Source organism: Panthera pardus, unplaced genomic scaffold (genome assembly GCF_024362965.1).
Source record: "Panthera pardus isolate Hobbes unplaced genomic scaffold, ASM2436296v1 HiC_scaffold_6, whole genome shotgun sequence".
NCBI lineage: Eukaryota > Metazoa > Chordata > Mammalia > Carnivora > Felidae > Panthera > Panthera pardus.
Genome location: NW_026526991.1, coordinates 47,756,886 through 47,772,931, shown reverse-complemented (window position 1 = coordinate 47,772,931; position 16,046 = coordinate 47,756,886). Strand labels below are relative to the sequence as shown.

The 16,046-nt window shown below is 40.8% G+C and overlaps 1 pseudogene; it reads left to right on the top strand.

Moving 5' to 3' along the window:
* LOC109270270 (mitochondrial import inner membrane translocase subunit TIM14-like) overlaps positions 1 to 13,973 on the top strand; it is a 35,086-nt pseudogene extending 21,113 nt beyond the window's left edge.
* The last annotated feature ends 2,073 nt before the right edge of the window (positions 13,974 to 16,046 follow it).

Here is a 16,046-nt window from a genome sequence, read left to right as displayed (position 1 = left end):
ATGAGAATTCAAGGAACTTCCAAGGAATTCAATGCGGGAAGTATAGTCAGGCCACATAGCAACTGGAAACCATTGAGCAGCTATTTCTCTGGATTTCTGGGGCAGTGTATTCTCTCACCTCAGCTGTATGTCCACTTCAGTCTCTGAAGTCTGGCTTCTGGGCAAGGCTTTTATTTCTGTTCCTCCATAGTATATTTCATGTGGCTTTGCATCAGGAAATGCGCCAACCATAGCTCAAACACCGTATAACCATAATCTAGTGCCTACCTCTGCAACTGGGGCTTGGCATATGTGAGGGTTGGAGAAATGGAAGTCAAACTAGAAAAAGAGGTTGGCTGTGGCAGAGAAACTGAGGTGGAGACAGTGTTGAGGTGGAAACTTTGGGCCATAGGGACCTCAGCAGAAGGGATCAATTTTCTTCATTAAAGGCCAAAGCAAGTTAGAAAGGGAGCTAGAGAAGGTTTGAGTATAAATGTCTAAGGTAGAAGGCAAAATTAAGGCTAAAGCTGGATAGGGGTGCCTTGCTGTCTCAGCAGGTAGAGCACGGGACTTTTTGATCTTGGCGTTGTGAATTCAAGCCCCATGTTGGGTGTAGAGATTGCTTAAAAAAAAAATAAAAATTTTTTAAAAAGGCTAGAGCTGGGGGTGCCTGGGTGGCTCAGTTGGTTGAGCGTCCGACTTCGGCCCAGGTCATGATCTCATGTCCGTGAGTTCAAGCCCCGCGTTGGGCTCTGTGCTGACAGCTCAGAGACTGGAGCCTGTTTCAGACTCTGTGTCTCCCTCTCTCTCTGACCCTCCCCCGTTCATGCTCTGTCTCTCTCTGTCTCAGAAATAAATAAACATTAAAAAAAATTTAAAAAAAAAAGCTAGAGCTGGATAATGAAAGGAACTGAGGTGAGTTGTGGCACAAATGTTAGAGAGCAGTGGTGCCAGGCCAAGAAACATATGTGTCTATAGCTACAAGTGATAGAATGCCCAAGTGTGGCTTAAACAATAAGAATATTTAATTATGTCACATTAGAAACCTGGACATGGGTCATTCCAGAATTGGACAATAAAGGAGTTTGAAGGGACACCTGGGTTGCTCTGTCGGTTAAGTGTCCAACTCTTGATTTCAGCTTAGGTCGTGATCTCACAGTTCGTGAGATCGAGCCCCCTAACGTCTGCTTGGGATTCTCTCTCTCACTCTCTCTGCCCCTCTTCCTCTTGCTCTCTGTCTCTCTCTCAAAATAAATAAATAATTTTTTTTTTTTTTTTTTTTTTTTAAGGAGCTTGAAGGTGTCAGGGCTCTGGGCTGGCTTCTCTGTCATCCTCTGGGTATTACTCTAAGACTGCTGCAATACCAAATATCACGTCCTCCTGTGCGCAAGGCAGGTTTTCGCTGAAAGTCTCCCTTTTATCAAGGAGTAATACCTTTCCCTCATGTCTACAGCATGTATCTCTTCAGGTACTGTTGCCTAGAATGCAGTCACATACCTAACTCTAATCAATTACGTGTAAAGGAAATTTTCACAACAGCAGGAACTTTACCTATTTTATTCATTGTTGCATTCTCAGAACTGAGGATATGTTTGGTACATAGCAAGGACTCCATAAATATCTGCTGAATGAATGAAAGAGACACAGGACTACCATGATTGGCTTGGATCAATCTGCAATTCATCCCTTGGGGCCGGGACCATAGCATATCTTCCCTGAACATACTGATGCCCCATAACTATTCCCCATTTGGCTTTGACCCCTGTTTCACACCACACACAAAAATTACTCTAAGATGGATCATCCAACTAAATAAAAAGGTAAAGCAATAAGACTTCTAGAAGAAAACACAGAAAAATCTGTAAATGACTATGATGACATTTTGATGTGTCAACTTGACTAAGCTAAAGTCCCCAGTCATACAATAAGACACTAATCTAGATGTTGGCATTTTATAGATGTGATTAAAGTTCAAAATCAGTTGACTTAAGTAAGGGAGATATCCTAGATAATATGGGTGAGCCTGATTCCATCAGTGGAAGGCCTTAAAGAGCACAGCTCAGACTTCTCTAATGAAGAAGAAATTCTGCCTGTGGACAGCAGCTTCAGCCTACCTATGGAATTTGAACTTGCCCAGCAAGTTCCCATAGCACATAAGACAGTTCCTTACAATAACTTGCTTCATCTATATCTCCCTAGTGGTTCTGCTGCTCTGGTTGAAATGCGACTGAAACAATGACATAGGGACAAGCACAGGTTTCTTAACCGGGACTTAAAAAGCACTATTACAAAAAAAAAAAAAAAAAAAAAAAAAAACTTGATAAATCGTACTTCATTAAAAGATACCATTAAGGGGCACCTGGATGGCTCAGTGGTTTGAGTGTCTGACTTTGGCTTGATCATGATCAGGTCATGATCTCACAGTTCGGGAGTTCAACCCCTGCATCAGGCTCACTGCTATCAGTACAAAGCCCACTTCAGATCCTCTGTCCTCCTTTCTCTCTGTGCCTCCACCACTGATGCTCTCTCAAAAATAATAAATAAACACTAAAAAAAGAGGTTCCATTTAAAGAATAAAAAGACAAATCACACACTGGGAGAAGATATTCACAATATGTATTTCTGACAGAAGACTTATGTTCAGAATATGTAAATAACTCCTACAAATCAATAAGAAAAAAATGAACAACGCAACTAAAAGTCACCATACAACCCGAACAGGTATTTCACAAAGTAAGATAACCAAACGTCCAATATGCATATGAAAAAGAGCTCAGTAATATTACTCATTAGGGAAGTGCAAATTTGAAACCACTGCGAAATACTACCAGACACCAACCAGAATGACTAAATTAAGAGGACTTACAGCGCCAAATGATGATGGCAAGGACGTGGAAGAACTGAGATCCTTATACATGGCTGGTGAGAGTGTAAAATGCTATAACTACTTCGTAAGCCAATTTGATAGTTTCTGCTAGAGCTAAACACTGCCAACCAGTAAAGACAGCAATTCCAGTTCTAGGAATTTCCTCAAGAGAAATGAGTACCTGTGCCCACAAAGAATGTGCATAAGAATGTCCATCACAGCTTTGTTTGTATTAGCCAAAGTGGAAACACCTCAATGCCAGTCAACAGAAGAATAGATAAGTAAGTTGTGGTATGTGCTTGAAATAAAATACTACATAGCAATTAAAAAAAGAGAGCAGACTTCTGTACATGCAACAACATGATGAATCTTGTAAATATTAAACTGACTGAAAGAAGCCAAATTTGAGAGAATACATACTATATGCTTCCGCTAATACAAAGTTTAAGAACAGTCAACACTAGTCAATAATAATAGAAATGAGAATAGTGATTACCTCTGGGTGGTTCAGGGGTGCAAACTGGGAAGAAGGAAGAAGGAAAGTGATGGGAATTTTCTACATCTTGATCTGTGTAGGGGTGACATAAGTGTATGCGTGTACAATAATTCATCGAGCTGTGAACGTAGGATTGGTGCTTTCGGTGTATGTGTGTTACCCTCTATAAAAGTTACAAGAAAAAAAACCCACTGGGGGTTCTATTCCCAAGAAACTGTTGGGTAAGCAATGAACGTGTCCACTAGGGGCAGTCTGAGAACACAGGTTCCTGGTCTTCCTACACTATCTCATGAGCATTCCCCACTGAGCCTCCAAAAAGGCAGGGTTTCAGGAGCCCTCTCTCAGGACATCCACCTGGGAGGCTGGCTCGTGGAGTTGGAGCTCTGGGAGCTCAGAATTCTAGTGAATATTCCTCTGATTGTTACTTGGGTTGGTGCAGTGGTGTACAGAAGGACCACAGAAGGATCGGATTGGATTTTTTCAAATTTAAACCAGTGCCTGAAATTCAATTTCATGAACATTGTGCGAGGCCTGAGTTTTTGCTGTCAGACCAATAAAGAGGCTAGATCTGGAGACATAACTATTTATGGTCAGCACAAACATGCACAAATCTCAGTTGATAACTGGGAGGCCTCCCTTTCTTCCTGCTGGTATCATCCTAAGACTACACTGAAATTTACAGTTCCTAAGGTTAGTACCCAGGAACATCCCCTCATGTTTTCCATTTGGCTAGAAGGCTTAATTTAAATAAAGCAGCAGGTAAAGACTCTGTGCTATCAAAATTATGCAAAGCCTGTTCTAAATTACTTCCTCCAAAATACAAAGCCATCTGTTTGTTAAACATTCCATTTAAACTTTATGCCTATTTCTTCCCTAAAATATGTCAGACGGAGGTTTTCTGGATTTATATTTTACACAAGATTCAAAACAGTTGAAAACACAAATACTCTACTATTACACCTAATGGAAAAAATGATCAAAAATAATATAATAGGTGAAGGGGATTAAGAGGACACTCATTGTGATGAGGACCAAGTAATGTATAGAATTGTTGAGTCATTATATTGCACACCTGAAACTAGTATAAGTTAATTATACTTCAATAAAAATATATATGTAATATACTGTTGGAGACTTCAGGTTCTTGAAATTAAATGGGCATGACTTTAAAACTTAAATAAATGAATTATAGAGTTGATTTTCTTCCCCCATTTGTCTTTAGCTTACCTCTCCTCTGGCTTTATTCCTTTACTCTAGGGAAAGATTCCTGAACACATTACTAATTCCTCGTTACTGGTTTTTATACAAAAGCTGCATTTTAACATCTTAGCAAGAGTCAGTATTTGTCTTCTGACAGATCTATCTCCTGACGAACCAGATAACTATATTGAAGGGCCTAAAGCAAGCCTATATTCTTCCCCGTTCCCACACTTTCCTTTTATCTGCTCTTTGAATGATAGAAAACCATTGGGCGATCTGGCTGCATTCCCTCCCTGCTAGAGACATGAACTAGGAATGGCTTTCATGTTCAGCTTGCCATGAGAGCCTCATGCAGTTTTTTCTATGTCTGTGATGAGTGATTGGTAAAAGCTTCTTTGAAAATCTTCCATGCTAAGTCACTTTTTCCACATTCTATGATTTAAAAAAAAAAAACTCAGACTTAAAATTTATTCACTTATTAAAGGCTCAGAAAGGGGTCCTTAAGAACATTCTTGTCTTGGTTAAAGGTACTCCCTTAGTGGACTTTGAAATGAAGAGGGTGTGGCAGATTACATTTTACAAAAATGGCTGCAACAATATTTTTGGTCCCACATGCTCTTCCAAACTCTGCCACTCCCCTAGCAATGTCTCCTGGGGTCTAAATCCCCTCCTCTTGAAACTGAGCAGATCTTTGTGCATGCCTCAATGAACAGAATGTAGTAGAAATGACAGTACATGACCTACAAGGCTAGGTCAAAAAAGGTAATATGACTTCCATCTCGTTTTCTCTCTCTCTCTCTCTCTCTTCCTCCCTCTCTCTTTCCATCTCTCTCTTTATGAGCCACTGTGTAAGAAGTCCAGCTATCCTGGACCCATGCTGCTGGAGAAAACATGTGCAGAAACTAGACAGAGTTGCCCAAGGAGCCTAGCTGTTCGAGCCCCCAGCTGATCAAGTCTTCTCAAGCTGGTACCAGACATGTGAGTGAGCCTTCAGATGATTCCCAGCCCAAGTCACTGTCTGTAACTGCACAAGAAAAGCTGAACAAGAACTGCCTAGTTGAGCCCAGTCAACCCCGCATAACCATGAAAGATAATAACAATGGCCATTGTTGTTTCAAAACACTAAGTTTTAAGATCATTTGCTAAGTAGCCATAGACATGGGCAGAGGGTAGCTAGTCATCAGTCTGAAAGTTTTGGTTAGATGCCTCAGTTTTTTGTTGTTGTTGTTTGTTTTGTTTTGAGAGAGAGCATACACGTGCATGTGGGCATGTGCGTGCACGGGTGGTGACTGTGGGGGGAACAGTGTAGAGGGAGAGGGAGAAAGAATCTTAGAGAATCTTAAGCAGGCTCCACACCCAGTGCAGAGGCCAACATGGGGCTCCATCTCACGATCTTGAGATCATGGCCTAAGTCGAAATCAAGAGTCAGCCACAGGCGCCCCTAGATACCTCAGTTTTCATAAAAGCTTGTAAAAAATCTCATCTGATAACTATAGTATATGCTGCTAGTCTCAATGAACAACATAGAACAAGGAACTTTTAGGCCTTGAGAGAAGATGCGAACTTTAAGGATCTGCTCCCAACCCCTATGAAAGTTCTCGTTCAGAGAGGTGATTTTAATGGAGAATTGTTTGAAGGACTTGAAATCCTCTGGGTTTCCTAAACATAAATATTTTTTAAATGTAGCTAAAATTTTAGAAAGTTTCAGTCTTAACCCATATTTCCTTGGCCTACTACAGAATTACTTCCGTGAGATGTACTATAGGAGAAGCCTCAGGTTTCGTGCTATAAGACACAACTTTAGAAGAGCCCTATAGGGGCACCTGGGTGGCTCAGTTGGTTAAGCATCTGACTTCGGCTCAGATCATGATCTCAAGGTTTGTGGGTTTGAGCCCCACATCAGGCTCTGTGCTGACAGCTGCTTTGGATTCTGTGTCGCCCTCTCTCTCTGCCCCCTCTCTACTCAATCTCTGTCTCTCAAAAATAAACATTGAAAAAAAATTAAAAAAGAAAATTCCTATAGAATTTTCTGTAAGAATATCATTGAGGATACCCACTTATCATATCACTCAATGTCCTAGATATAAAGCTCCATACCAGAAATTTATTTTAGAGCTAAGTTCCAAGAAAACCTTGAGAAGCTAGAATTTTTTGCCTTTGTAGTCAAGAGAGTCATTTTTGGCCTTCATTTTTTAGTGGAAAACTCAAATCTCAATCTGTGGCTCAGATAATTATAAGGAGCTCTATTGCCTGCATAACTCATTCTACTCCACTGACTTGTATTTGCTTAATGCATGTTTCTAATGATGCTGGCTTTATTTATTATTTATATTTTCTATTTGATCATATGTATTTTTATAAGCTTTTCCAAACCCCTTGTGAAAGAAGACATAATAGAAATAAAGTAGAAGTAAATGAATATATAAGTAAATTACCCCTCGGAGACATCACCGGATTATAAACCTCCCACAGGCCTGGCTTAATGATTCATCCATTTACTTCACAAATATGGATTAAGCATCCACTAGGAGCCAGGCATTGTATTAGGGAGGGTCAGAGCTGAAAAGATTTTTTAAAAACCAGTCTTGGCCCTCAGGGAAATAGAATGCCTAAGGGATCCAGAAATTTGGGGCCCCAGTAGCAGCAGGCAGCAATTTCAAATAGTGACCTCTCTGGGGTTCATCATGAAGCCAGAGCTCCTAAGCTTTTTCACAAATGAGTCCAGGGGCTGGAGAAAGGGAGGGAGTGTTTTGGAAAGATAGATAATAAATGAACACTCACCTTGGGTTCCTGGCCAGGAACTTTGAGAGACTACCATCTCAAAAACTCCTTCCAGTTCTGGAGAAATGGTTGCAAACTTTTCTCCTCAGACCTGGATTGCCATTTCTACGCTGATTCGTTCATCCCAATGAGACCAACACTTGTAACTCCTGTTTATGACTCAGCAGCTGGTTGCACTTCTTTCCTAATTCTCTTCACTCCTACTCAGGTCATCAATCTTTGTACCAGGTGGGTAAACCTTTACACCTGTCTCTCAGGACAGACCAAGGGCCTCCAACTCTGTAAATTCCAGATTCTCCTGCCAAGGATGGCAATAAATGTGATCTGCCTCATCAACCTTAAATCTTCAGTTTGACCCCCCTCATTATTTCTGACAGCCTTTAGGTGAATGCCTCTATTTTGGTCTCTGTCCTTTCTTGCCAGCAGGGGGCTCTCTACTCTCATCTGCGGGAGTCCTACCACTTGGGATAGTTTGCTGTCTTTTTTTCTCTTTAATTTTTTTTAATGCTTATTTATTTTTTGAGAGAGAGAGAGAGACAGAGAGAGAGACAGAGAGAGAGACAGAGCATGAGCAGAGGAGGGGCAGAGAGAGAGAGAGGGAGACACAGAATCTGAAGCAGGCTCCAGACTCTGAGCTGTTGGCACAGAGCCTGGTGGGCTCCAACTTGTGAACCACCAGACCATGACCTGAGCTGAAGTTGGAAGCATAATGGACTGAACCACCAGGCGACCCTTTGCTGGCTTTTTCTAAGAGAGCTGTCTCTCCCCATCCCAACATTGGCAAACATTGGTTACTAATCCTATTACCATGGAATCTAGACTCCAAAGAAGATGCTTGATTTGCTAACACAAATATTTATAAATTCTTTATGGTTAAATAATAAATCCCTTCTGGCTTCTTGAAACTCCAGTTCTGGGTACTTCAAAATGAAAATAAGCCTGTATTTCTATAGGTCCTTATCTATGAAGTTTAAACAAACTATGGTACTCTGAGCTAAACTTAAAAGGTAAAATTTGCTTTTTTGAAATATTCATGTGCTGTCTTCCATTTACCTAATGAAAGATATATGACCTCAGCTAATTTCCCAAGCAAATTGCTTGTCAAAAAGTGTGAGTACTCTTTCTGGCAAATAGTCTTCATGGCTGCCATTTTTTTTTTCCTCAGTGGAAAGGAAAAAGGAAAAAAGATTCCCCCTTCTACATATAAAAAAATCATTTAGGGGTGCCTTTAGTAATCGTCTGCATCATCGGCCACTGAGACTCTTCGCTTAATGGTAACTTGAAGAGTCAGCTGCAGAATGAAACCACATTTAGGTGATGATGGCCCCATGACTTCAACACAAAACCTTGAAGGTTGAAGTCATCCCTCATCAATACGGAATATTTCATCCTGCTCTAACCTTCCCATTAACACCATCTACCCTCCTTTCCCTCCAAAATTATGGCAAAGAAATATCTACCTGTAAGAACCATTCATACCAGTTTGGCTGCTGTTCTGAAGAATACGGTTTGAAAAGACATTATTTTACATCCTCCTGTCCACCTGGTCGTATGTATTAAGTAAGTCTTAAAGCAATACCTCCATGCTGTGCTTCTGCAGAGAATAACTAGGTCTGTCTCATAACCAAGGCACATTTTTTAAAAATTTTTTTTTAACGTTTATTTATTTTTGAGACAGAGAGAGAGACAAAGCATGAACGGGGGAGGGGCAGAGAGAGAGGGAGACATAGAATTCAAAGCAGGCTCCAGGCTCCGAGCCATCAGCACAGAGCCCGACGCGGGGCTTGAACTCACAAACCGCGAGATCATGACCTGAGCCGAAGTCGGCCGCCCAACCGACTGAGCCACCCAGGCGCCCCAAGGCACATTTTTTTCACATTTATTTATTTATTTATTTATTTATTTATTTATTTTTTGAGACACAGAGGGAGACAGAGCACAAGTGGGGGAGAGGCAGAGAGGGAAGGAGACACAGAATCCGAAGCAGGCTCCAGGCTCTGAGCTGCCAGCACAGAGCCTGACGAGGGGCTTGAACCCACAAACCATGAGATCATGACCTGAGCCGAAGTCAGACACTCAGCCGACTGAGCCACCCAGGCGCCCCCTCAAGGCACATTTTATATACAACTCACTGCATTTCTCTACCCAGAACACATTCTTTCACAGAAGCTGGTTCCACATCTGCTATTAACTCCTACCTTTAAGCACCACTATTACCACTGTCCCCTGCCCACCCCCAGCCAACTGGTGGGTACCTGTAGAAGCCATTAAGAGAAGCTTGAAGGAAATTTACCTATCTGCCAAAAAGCAATATTTGTTTACTGCTAATGAACACCAAAGAAATGTGTTCAGGGGAGGACAGCATCTAGTTCGTTTTCTTATGCAAATATATCACCCACTCAGCTAAAACTGAGATGACCAGCATCAGGGTTCCTCCAGGTCTTGAGAAACATTGACCTCCTGGCCTGCTCTTATCAGTAAGAATGCTTTGTATTGCAAGTAATGGAAAATGATTGAAATGATTTAAGATGATTTAAACATTTAAAATGATTTAAATGATTTAAGCAACGTGGGCAAATTGTTAAGCTCCTAACTCACGTAACTCAGAGGTCCAGAGTGATGGCTTTAAAAGAGGGTTGGCCCTGCAGTCCAAACCTTGTCACTAAGGACTAGGTTTCTCTCCATGTCTTCACTCAGTGTTGCCTTCTTTCTCTGTCTCTACACCGAGTCTCTACAGTAATTCTAGAATCCTCTCATGATAACAAAATGACTGCAGCAGTTCCAGCACATTCCATCACACTAGACCGTCCAGGCAGATGCCAGTTGTTCCTGAAAAACTGAGAGGCTTTCCTAGAAATTGCAACAATCAGTAACCTATAAACATTCCTTGGGTCTCCTCAGCTGTGACTAAAATACATGACCAACCCTGCACAAATAACATCTAGGAAATGACATTAGAGCTGATGAAAGAAATCAAGATGAGGAATGGATCTGGGGGTAATGGAAACAGTGTCCATAAAAGCTTCCTGTACATGTGCATTTACTCCGTCTTCCATAACTCCCTATACTACAAGACACCAGTGAAAGAAACCTTTGCTCATCTGAACTGATGTAATTTTTCTGTTTTCAGCTCAGGTGACCACTCTCCCTGGGTTATCTCAGCCACTGCCAAGGCCTTAAATATCTTCCACGTGAGAGATGCCTCTCAGAGCAGTACCTTCAGGCCAGGAGCTATCTCCTGAATGTTAAAGAGGTACGTTCAATGTGTTTTTACTCAAAAAACACTTGAAACTCTTTTAAAAAAAAAAAGAATCCTTATCTTTTAGAGATCCATGCTAAAATAGTTACGGAAGAAGTGGTACGACATTTGGGATTTGTGTCAACGTCCTTCCGTGGAGAGAGGAGGAAATGTGGGTTGGGCTGAAACAAGATAGATGAAAAGGTAGTTGTTGAAGCTAAAGGTGAGCATGCGTGAAATTATTATACTATTCTTTCTACTTTCAAGTATGTTTGATACTTTTTATAAGAACCTTCCCAGTGGTACCTCAAACTCAACATGCTTGTCAAAGTTAAGATATAGTTTCAGCCACACAAATAGAGACTGAAAATAATACTGGCCTACAGGAGAAAGGATTTTTCTCTTTCATGTAAGTCTGGTATATCACTCCATAGTGTCAGGGACCCAAGTTCCTTCTACTTCATTGCTCTATTATCTGTATGGTGTTCTTTTGGTCTCCATGATCTCAGGTGGCTCAATATCATCACCTTTTGAGCAGCAAGAAGGAAAAGAGGAAGGGAGTATGCCACTCCCTTTAAGAGTGAGACCCAGGGGGTGCCTGGGTGGCTCAGTTGGTTAAGCAGCCCACTCTTGATTTTGGCTCAGGTCATGATCTCACAGTTTCTGAGATTGAGCCCCAAGTTGGGCTCTGTGCTGACAGCATGGAGCCTACTTAGGATTCTCTTTCTCCCTCTCTCTCTGCCCCTCCTCCCACTTTCTCTCTCTCAAAATAAAATAAATAAACTTAAAAAAAAAAAAGTGCAACCCAGAAGTCACAAATATCACTCCCCCTCAGATCCTATTGCCCAGGACTTAATCATATGAATAATTGCGCCGCAAGCAAGGCTGGGAAATATATTGTCTTTCTGGGTGGCCATGTGCCAAGCTAAAGACTTCTAATATGAAGAAGGAAGAGAAGACATATTGGGAAGCAACTAGCAGTCTCTGGCCCATTTTCCCCCCTGAGTCATCCAAATACCCATGTACACCCTTATTCCCACACATTTTTTTCCTCTCTGGGGAGAGAAACCACCAAAGTTCCATTCAGTTTCTGCTTCCAGCTCAAAGTTCACAATCTCTGGCTAATTCTCAGTCCTATTGGTAACATCCACATATAATTTCTCATGGTCTGGTAGCCTATAAATTAAAAAGACAAATCTGTCTTCCAACCTTCCTGTTATAAATTGCAGAGCAGGAAGGGGGTAACCAATATACACACAAACTTCCACAATCTATTTGAAAAAAGGGAAAATGGGAAGAAAACAGCAGCCTCTCATTCACAGCAGAGGGGCAATTGCAAAGACTCCCTGACCTGGTAGAGAAATAAGTGCCTAGGTTATCCCATCTGGCAGTTGGTATTCTTGATGTCTGGGTGTGGGGGGGTGGGGGCAGTGGAGACCTCTCTCCTGAACCCTTGTCCCTTCCTCTCCGTGATCCCAGATTTTGTCCTATGCGGGGTGGGGTGGTTCTTCTCGTCCATTTGTCTCCATGGCCACATCTGAACTAGACTTTGCAGAATGTGCCCTACATAGGGCTGCTTAGTTTTCTTTTTCTTTTTTTTTTTTTTTTTTTTTTAATAAATAAACTTATTTTTTTTTTATTTTTTTTTTTTAGCGTTTATTTCTTTTTGAGACAGAGAGCGACAGAGCATGAACGGGGGAGGGGCAGAGAGAGAGGGAGACATAGAATCGGAAGCAGGCTCCAGGTTCTGAGTCATCAGCCCAGAGCCCAACGCGGGGCTCTAACTCACGGACCGCGAGATCGTGACCTGAGCTGAATTCAGACGCTTAACCGACTGAGCCACCCAGGCGCCCCAGGGCTGCTTAGTTTTCAAAAGGAACTTCTGTGTACAGGCTTGGGGGCCTTTGTGCAGTAATCGAACAAAGTTTTCCTGTAGACATGTGTTTAAGTCTGAAGACTGATCTTTTATGGACAAGGCATGGAAATAGACTCTTCCCTAAAGCCTCAGAAGAAACCCTTGTTCTGCCAACACCCTGATTTTAGGCTAGTGAGACCCATTTCAGACTTCTGATCTCCAGAATGCTAAGATAACAAATTCGTGTTGTTTTAAGCCACTGGGTTTGTAGTAATTTGTTACAGCAGCCACAGGAACTACTACATGCACCTTCATGAAGCTGGGACACTACTTAACCTAAAGAAGACTATAAGCTCAAGAGGCAGGGCCGGGCATGTTGGTGACACCTCTCCTGACCCTGGGAACGCACCCTCTTGTGCCATAGGGAGGTAAGTGCAATAAAACCAGCGGGAACAGCCTCCAACCAGGTACGTGGACAGGCCCGGACTGCACACTCTTCACCAGACCTTTTTTCTCCACTCTTCTATGTCTGGCTTTTCAATTCCTGGCACAATTCTGACTTCTAATACCTGTCTCTGACCCTCGCCCTCAGTCCAAAGATCCAGAATGCTCTTCTGCAGCTCACTCAGCTCAGCTGTGTGCTTAGCCTGCTCCCTCAATGCCAGTGACATTTACAGTTTCAGGCAACAGATCTCCCCACCAGCCCAGCTGGTCCTTGTGACTTGGGGAGGCAGGGATTCAGGAAGAAACAATGTTGTAATGGGACAATCATGTTACCAAAGACTTCGCGTCAAATCACAAATTTGACCCATCAAATACCAAAAAGACACATAAGACACTGGAAAAGTCTGTGGCACCTTGTAATAAGCTGCTCAGGTCTTATAAAAGAGAAATAAATGTCCTATCTGCATAGAGTTCTTAAGAAGACTGACACTATGGAGAATATAATCAGCGCATTAAATTCATTATTCATTATTAATTCATGTATTTGACTTACCCAGGGCAAATATGCTAATTACATACATATTAATAGTTAATTAGACATTCAATTAATGTCTTGCTGGTGACTTCCTTGTATTTATAATAACTTTGAGGGAAAATCTAGGGGATCCAAGTGTCATTAAAAATTCTTCTGGAGAGGCGTGGAATTGGTGGCTGCCACCTTTGGGTTGGGATGCACCGCACTCTCGGTGGAGACCGGAGCCACGGCCAGTACGATGGTAGCAGTTGGACTGACCGCTGCTGCTGCAGGAGCTGCAAGCCATTTTCTCTTACAAGCCGTGAAACTCCAAATGGAGCCTCAAAAAAAAAAAAAGTTTTTCAAAGTCTACCAAAATCTGTCTTCAGTGGTGGCTATCACAGAGGTGGGTTTGAACCCAAAATGATAAAATGAGAAGCAGCATTAATCCTAGATGTAAACCCTACTGCCAATAAAGGGAAAATAAGAGATGCTTATCAATGAATGAAGCTTTTAAATCACCCAGGCAAGGGAGGATCTCCTTATATGGCAGCCAAAATCAATGAAGCTAAAGATTTACTAGGTCAAGCTAAGAAATGAAGTACTTGTGTGATAAACTATAAGTTCTTGTTAGTTTACATATATGAGTGCCAGCTTTTTATAATACAATGCCTCAAAGCTACAAATTTAAAAAAATTATTCTGAAAAATAAGTACTGTTGCAATATCTGTAAGTGAAACTTATAGTGTTGTGAGCAACTTATATATTCAACAAGAGAGCAATAGCTAATTTAGTTACCCACAGCTATAAAATATCATTTGATCATTCAAATTTATCTTTAGAAAGAAATCTTAGTAACATGCAAAGTTGCTTAATTTATAGAAGTGAGAAAAGCAAGATGGAAAATGATACATAGTATTGCTTCAACTTTATGAAAATATGCACTGAGAAATAGGGTAAAGTCACACAAGGATAATATATATGCATGAAAGTGATACACAAGAATATTTGATATAAAAAGACATTTACATTATATCATTGGGCAAAAATGGGGGCACACATCATGACACCATTTTTTAAATGTATTTATTACTTTTATTTGTATTTTATTAAAAAACCTATTTATTTATTTATTTATTTATTTGGAGAGAGAGAGAGAGAGAGAGAGAGAGAGCGAGCACAAGGGGGGGTGAGGGGCAGAGAGAAGGAGAGACAGAATCCCAGGCAGGCCCCACGCCATCAACGCAGAGCCCGATGTGGGGCTCAAACTCATAAACGGTGAGATCGTGACCTGAGCCAAGGCCAAGAGTCAGATGCTTAACGGACTGCACCACCCAAGTGCCCCTATGTTTATTTTTAAGAGACAGAGAGAGAGAGAGAGAGCGCACGCACACACCAATGGGGGAGGGGCAGAGAGAGAGGAAAAGAGAGAATCCCAAGAAGGCTTTGCACTGTCTGCACAGAGCCCAATGTGAGGCTCAAACCCCTGAACCATGAGACTGTGACCTGACCTGAAATCGAGAGTCAGGTGCTTAACCGACTGAGCCTCCCAGGAACCCCATCATGACACCATTCTTTAAAACAAAAATGTATATTTCTGCATGTGCATCAAAATCTCTGGAAAGATACACATGAAATGGTAATAGGATTATCTCTAGTTATAATGCTAATTTTTATTTTCCCCTTTTTACTTTTAAGCATTGTCTAAATTTTTCTATAATTATCATATATCAATTTCCTATGGCATATAAAAAAATACACAGTCACTTCCAGTCAGGGAGAGAAGCAAAGGAAAATATTCAAAGAAAATACCCAATATGCAAATAGCAGTTGCCTCTACACAGTTATTTTTTCTTTTACCTGTTATTATTATTATTATTATTATTATTATTATTATTATTTTTACCCTTTACTTTTTTACTCATTTCAACATTACTTTAAAGAAGATACATTGTTAGGTACAAACTTCCGGTTATGAGTAAGTACTGAAGATGTAATGTACAACATGATGACTATACTTAACACTGCCGTATGGCATATTTGCAAGTTGTTAAGAGAGTAGATCCTAAGAGTTCTTGTCACAAGAAACAAATACTTCTTCTCTTTTATTAGTATCTATATGAGATGATGAATGTTAACTAAATTTATTGTGGTAATTCTTTCACAATATATAGAAGTCAAGGTATTATGCTGTCCACCTTAAACTTATACAATGCTGCATGTCAATTGTATCTCAATAAAACTGGTAAAAAAAAAAAAGACATTGCTACCATTATTTTTATTAATGGCTAAATTCTCTTAAATTCTTTGATCTGATATTAATATAACTATGCCAACTTTTTTCTGCTATGTGCTTGTCACACTTTTTGGTATCCCTTTATTTTTAATCTCTCTGTGAGTCTTTGTTTAGGTGTATCTCCTATGCGTTCTCAAAATCATATTGACTCTGATAATCTAGGTCTTTTAACTGATGAGTGTAGTTTGATATACAATGGTTGTGTCCTCATGTAAACTGTCCCGATATAAACTACTATCTTAATTTGTGTTTTCTTTTTATACTTCTGTTTTTCTTTCTTTCCTCCTTTCCTGGCTCCTGTTAGATTAGCAAAAGCTTTCCATCTCCCCACTACCTTCTTCTCCCTGGTGTGAAGGCTATACATTGTTTTTCTGATT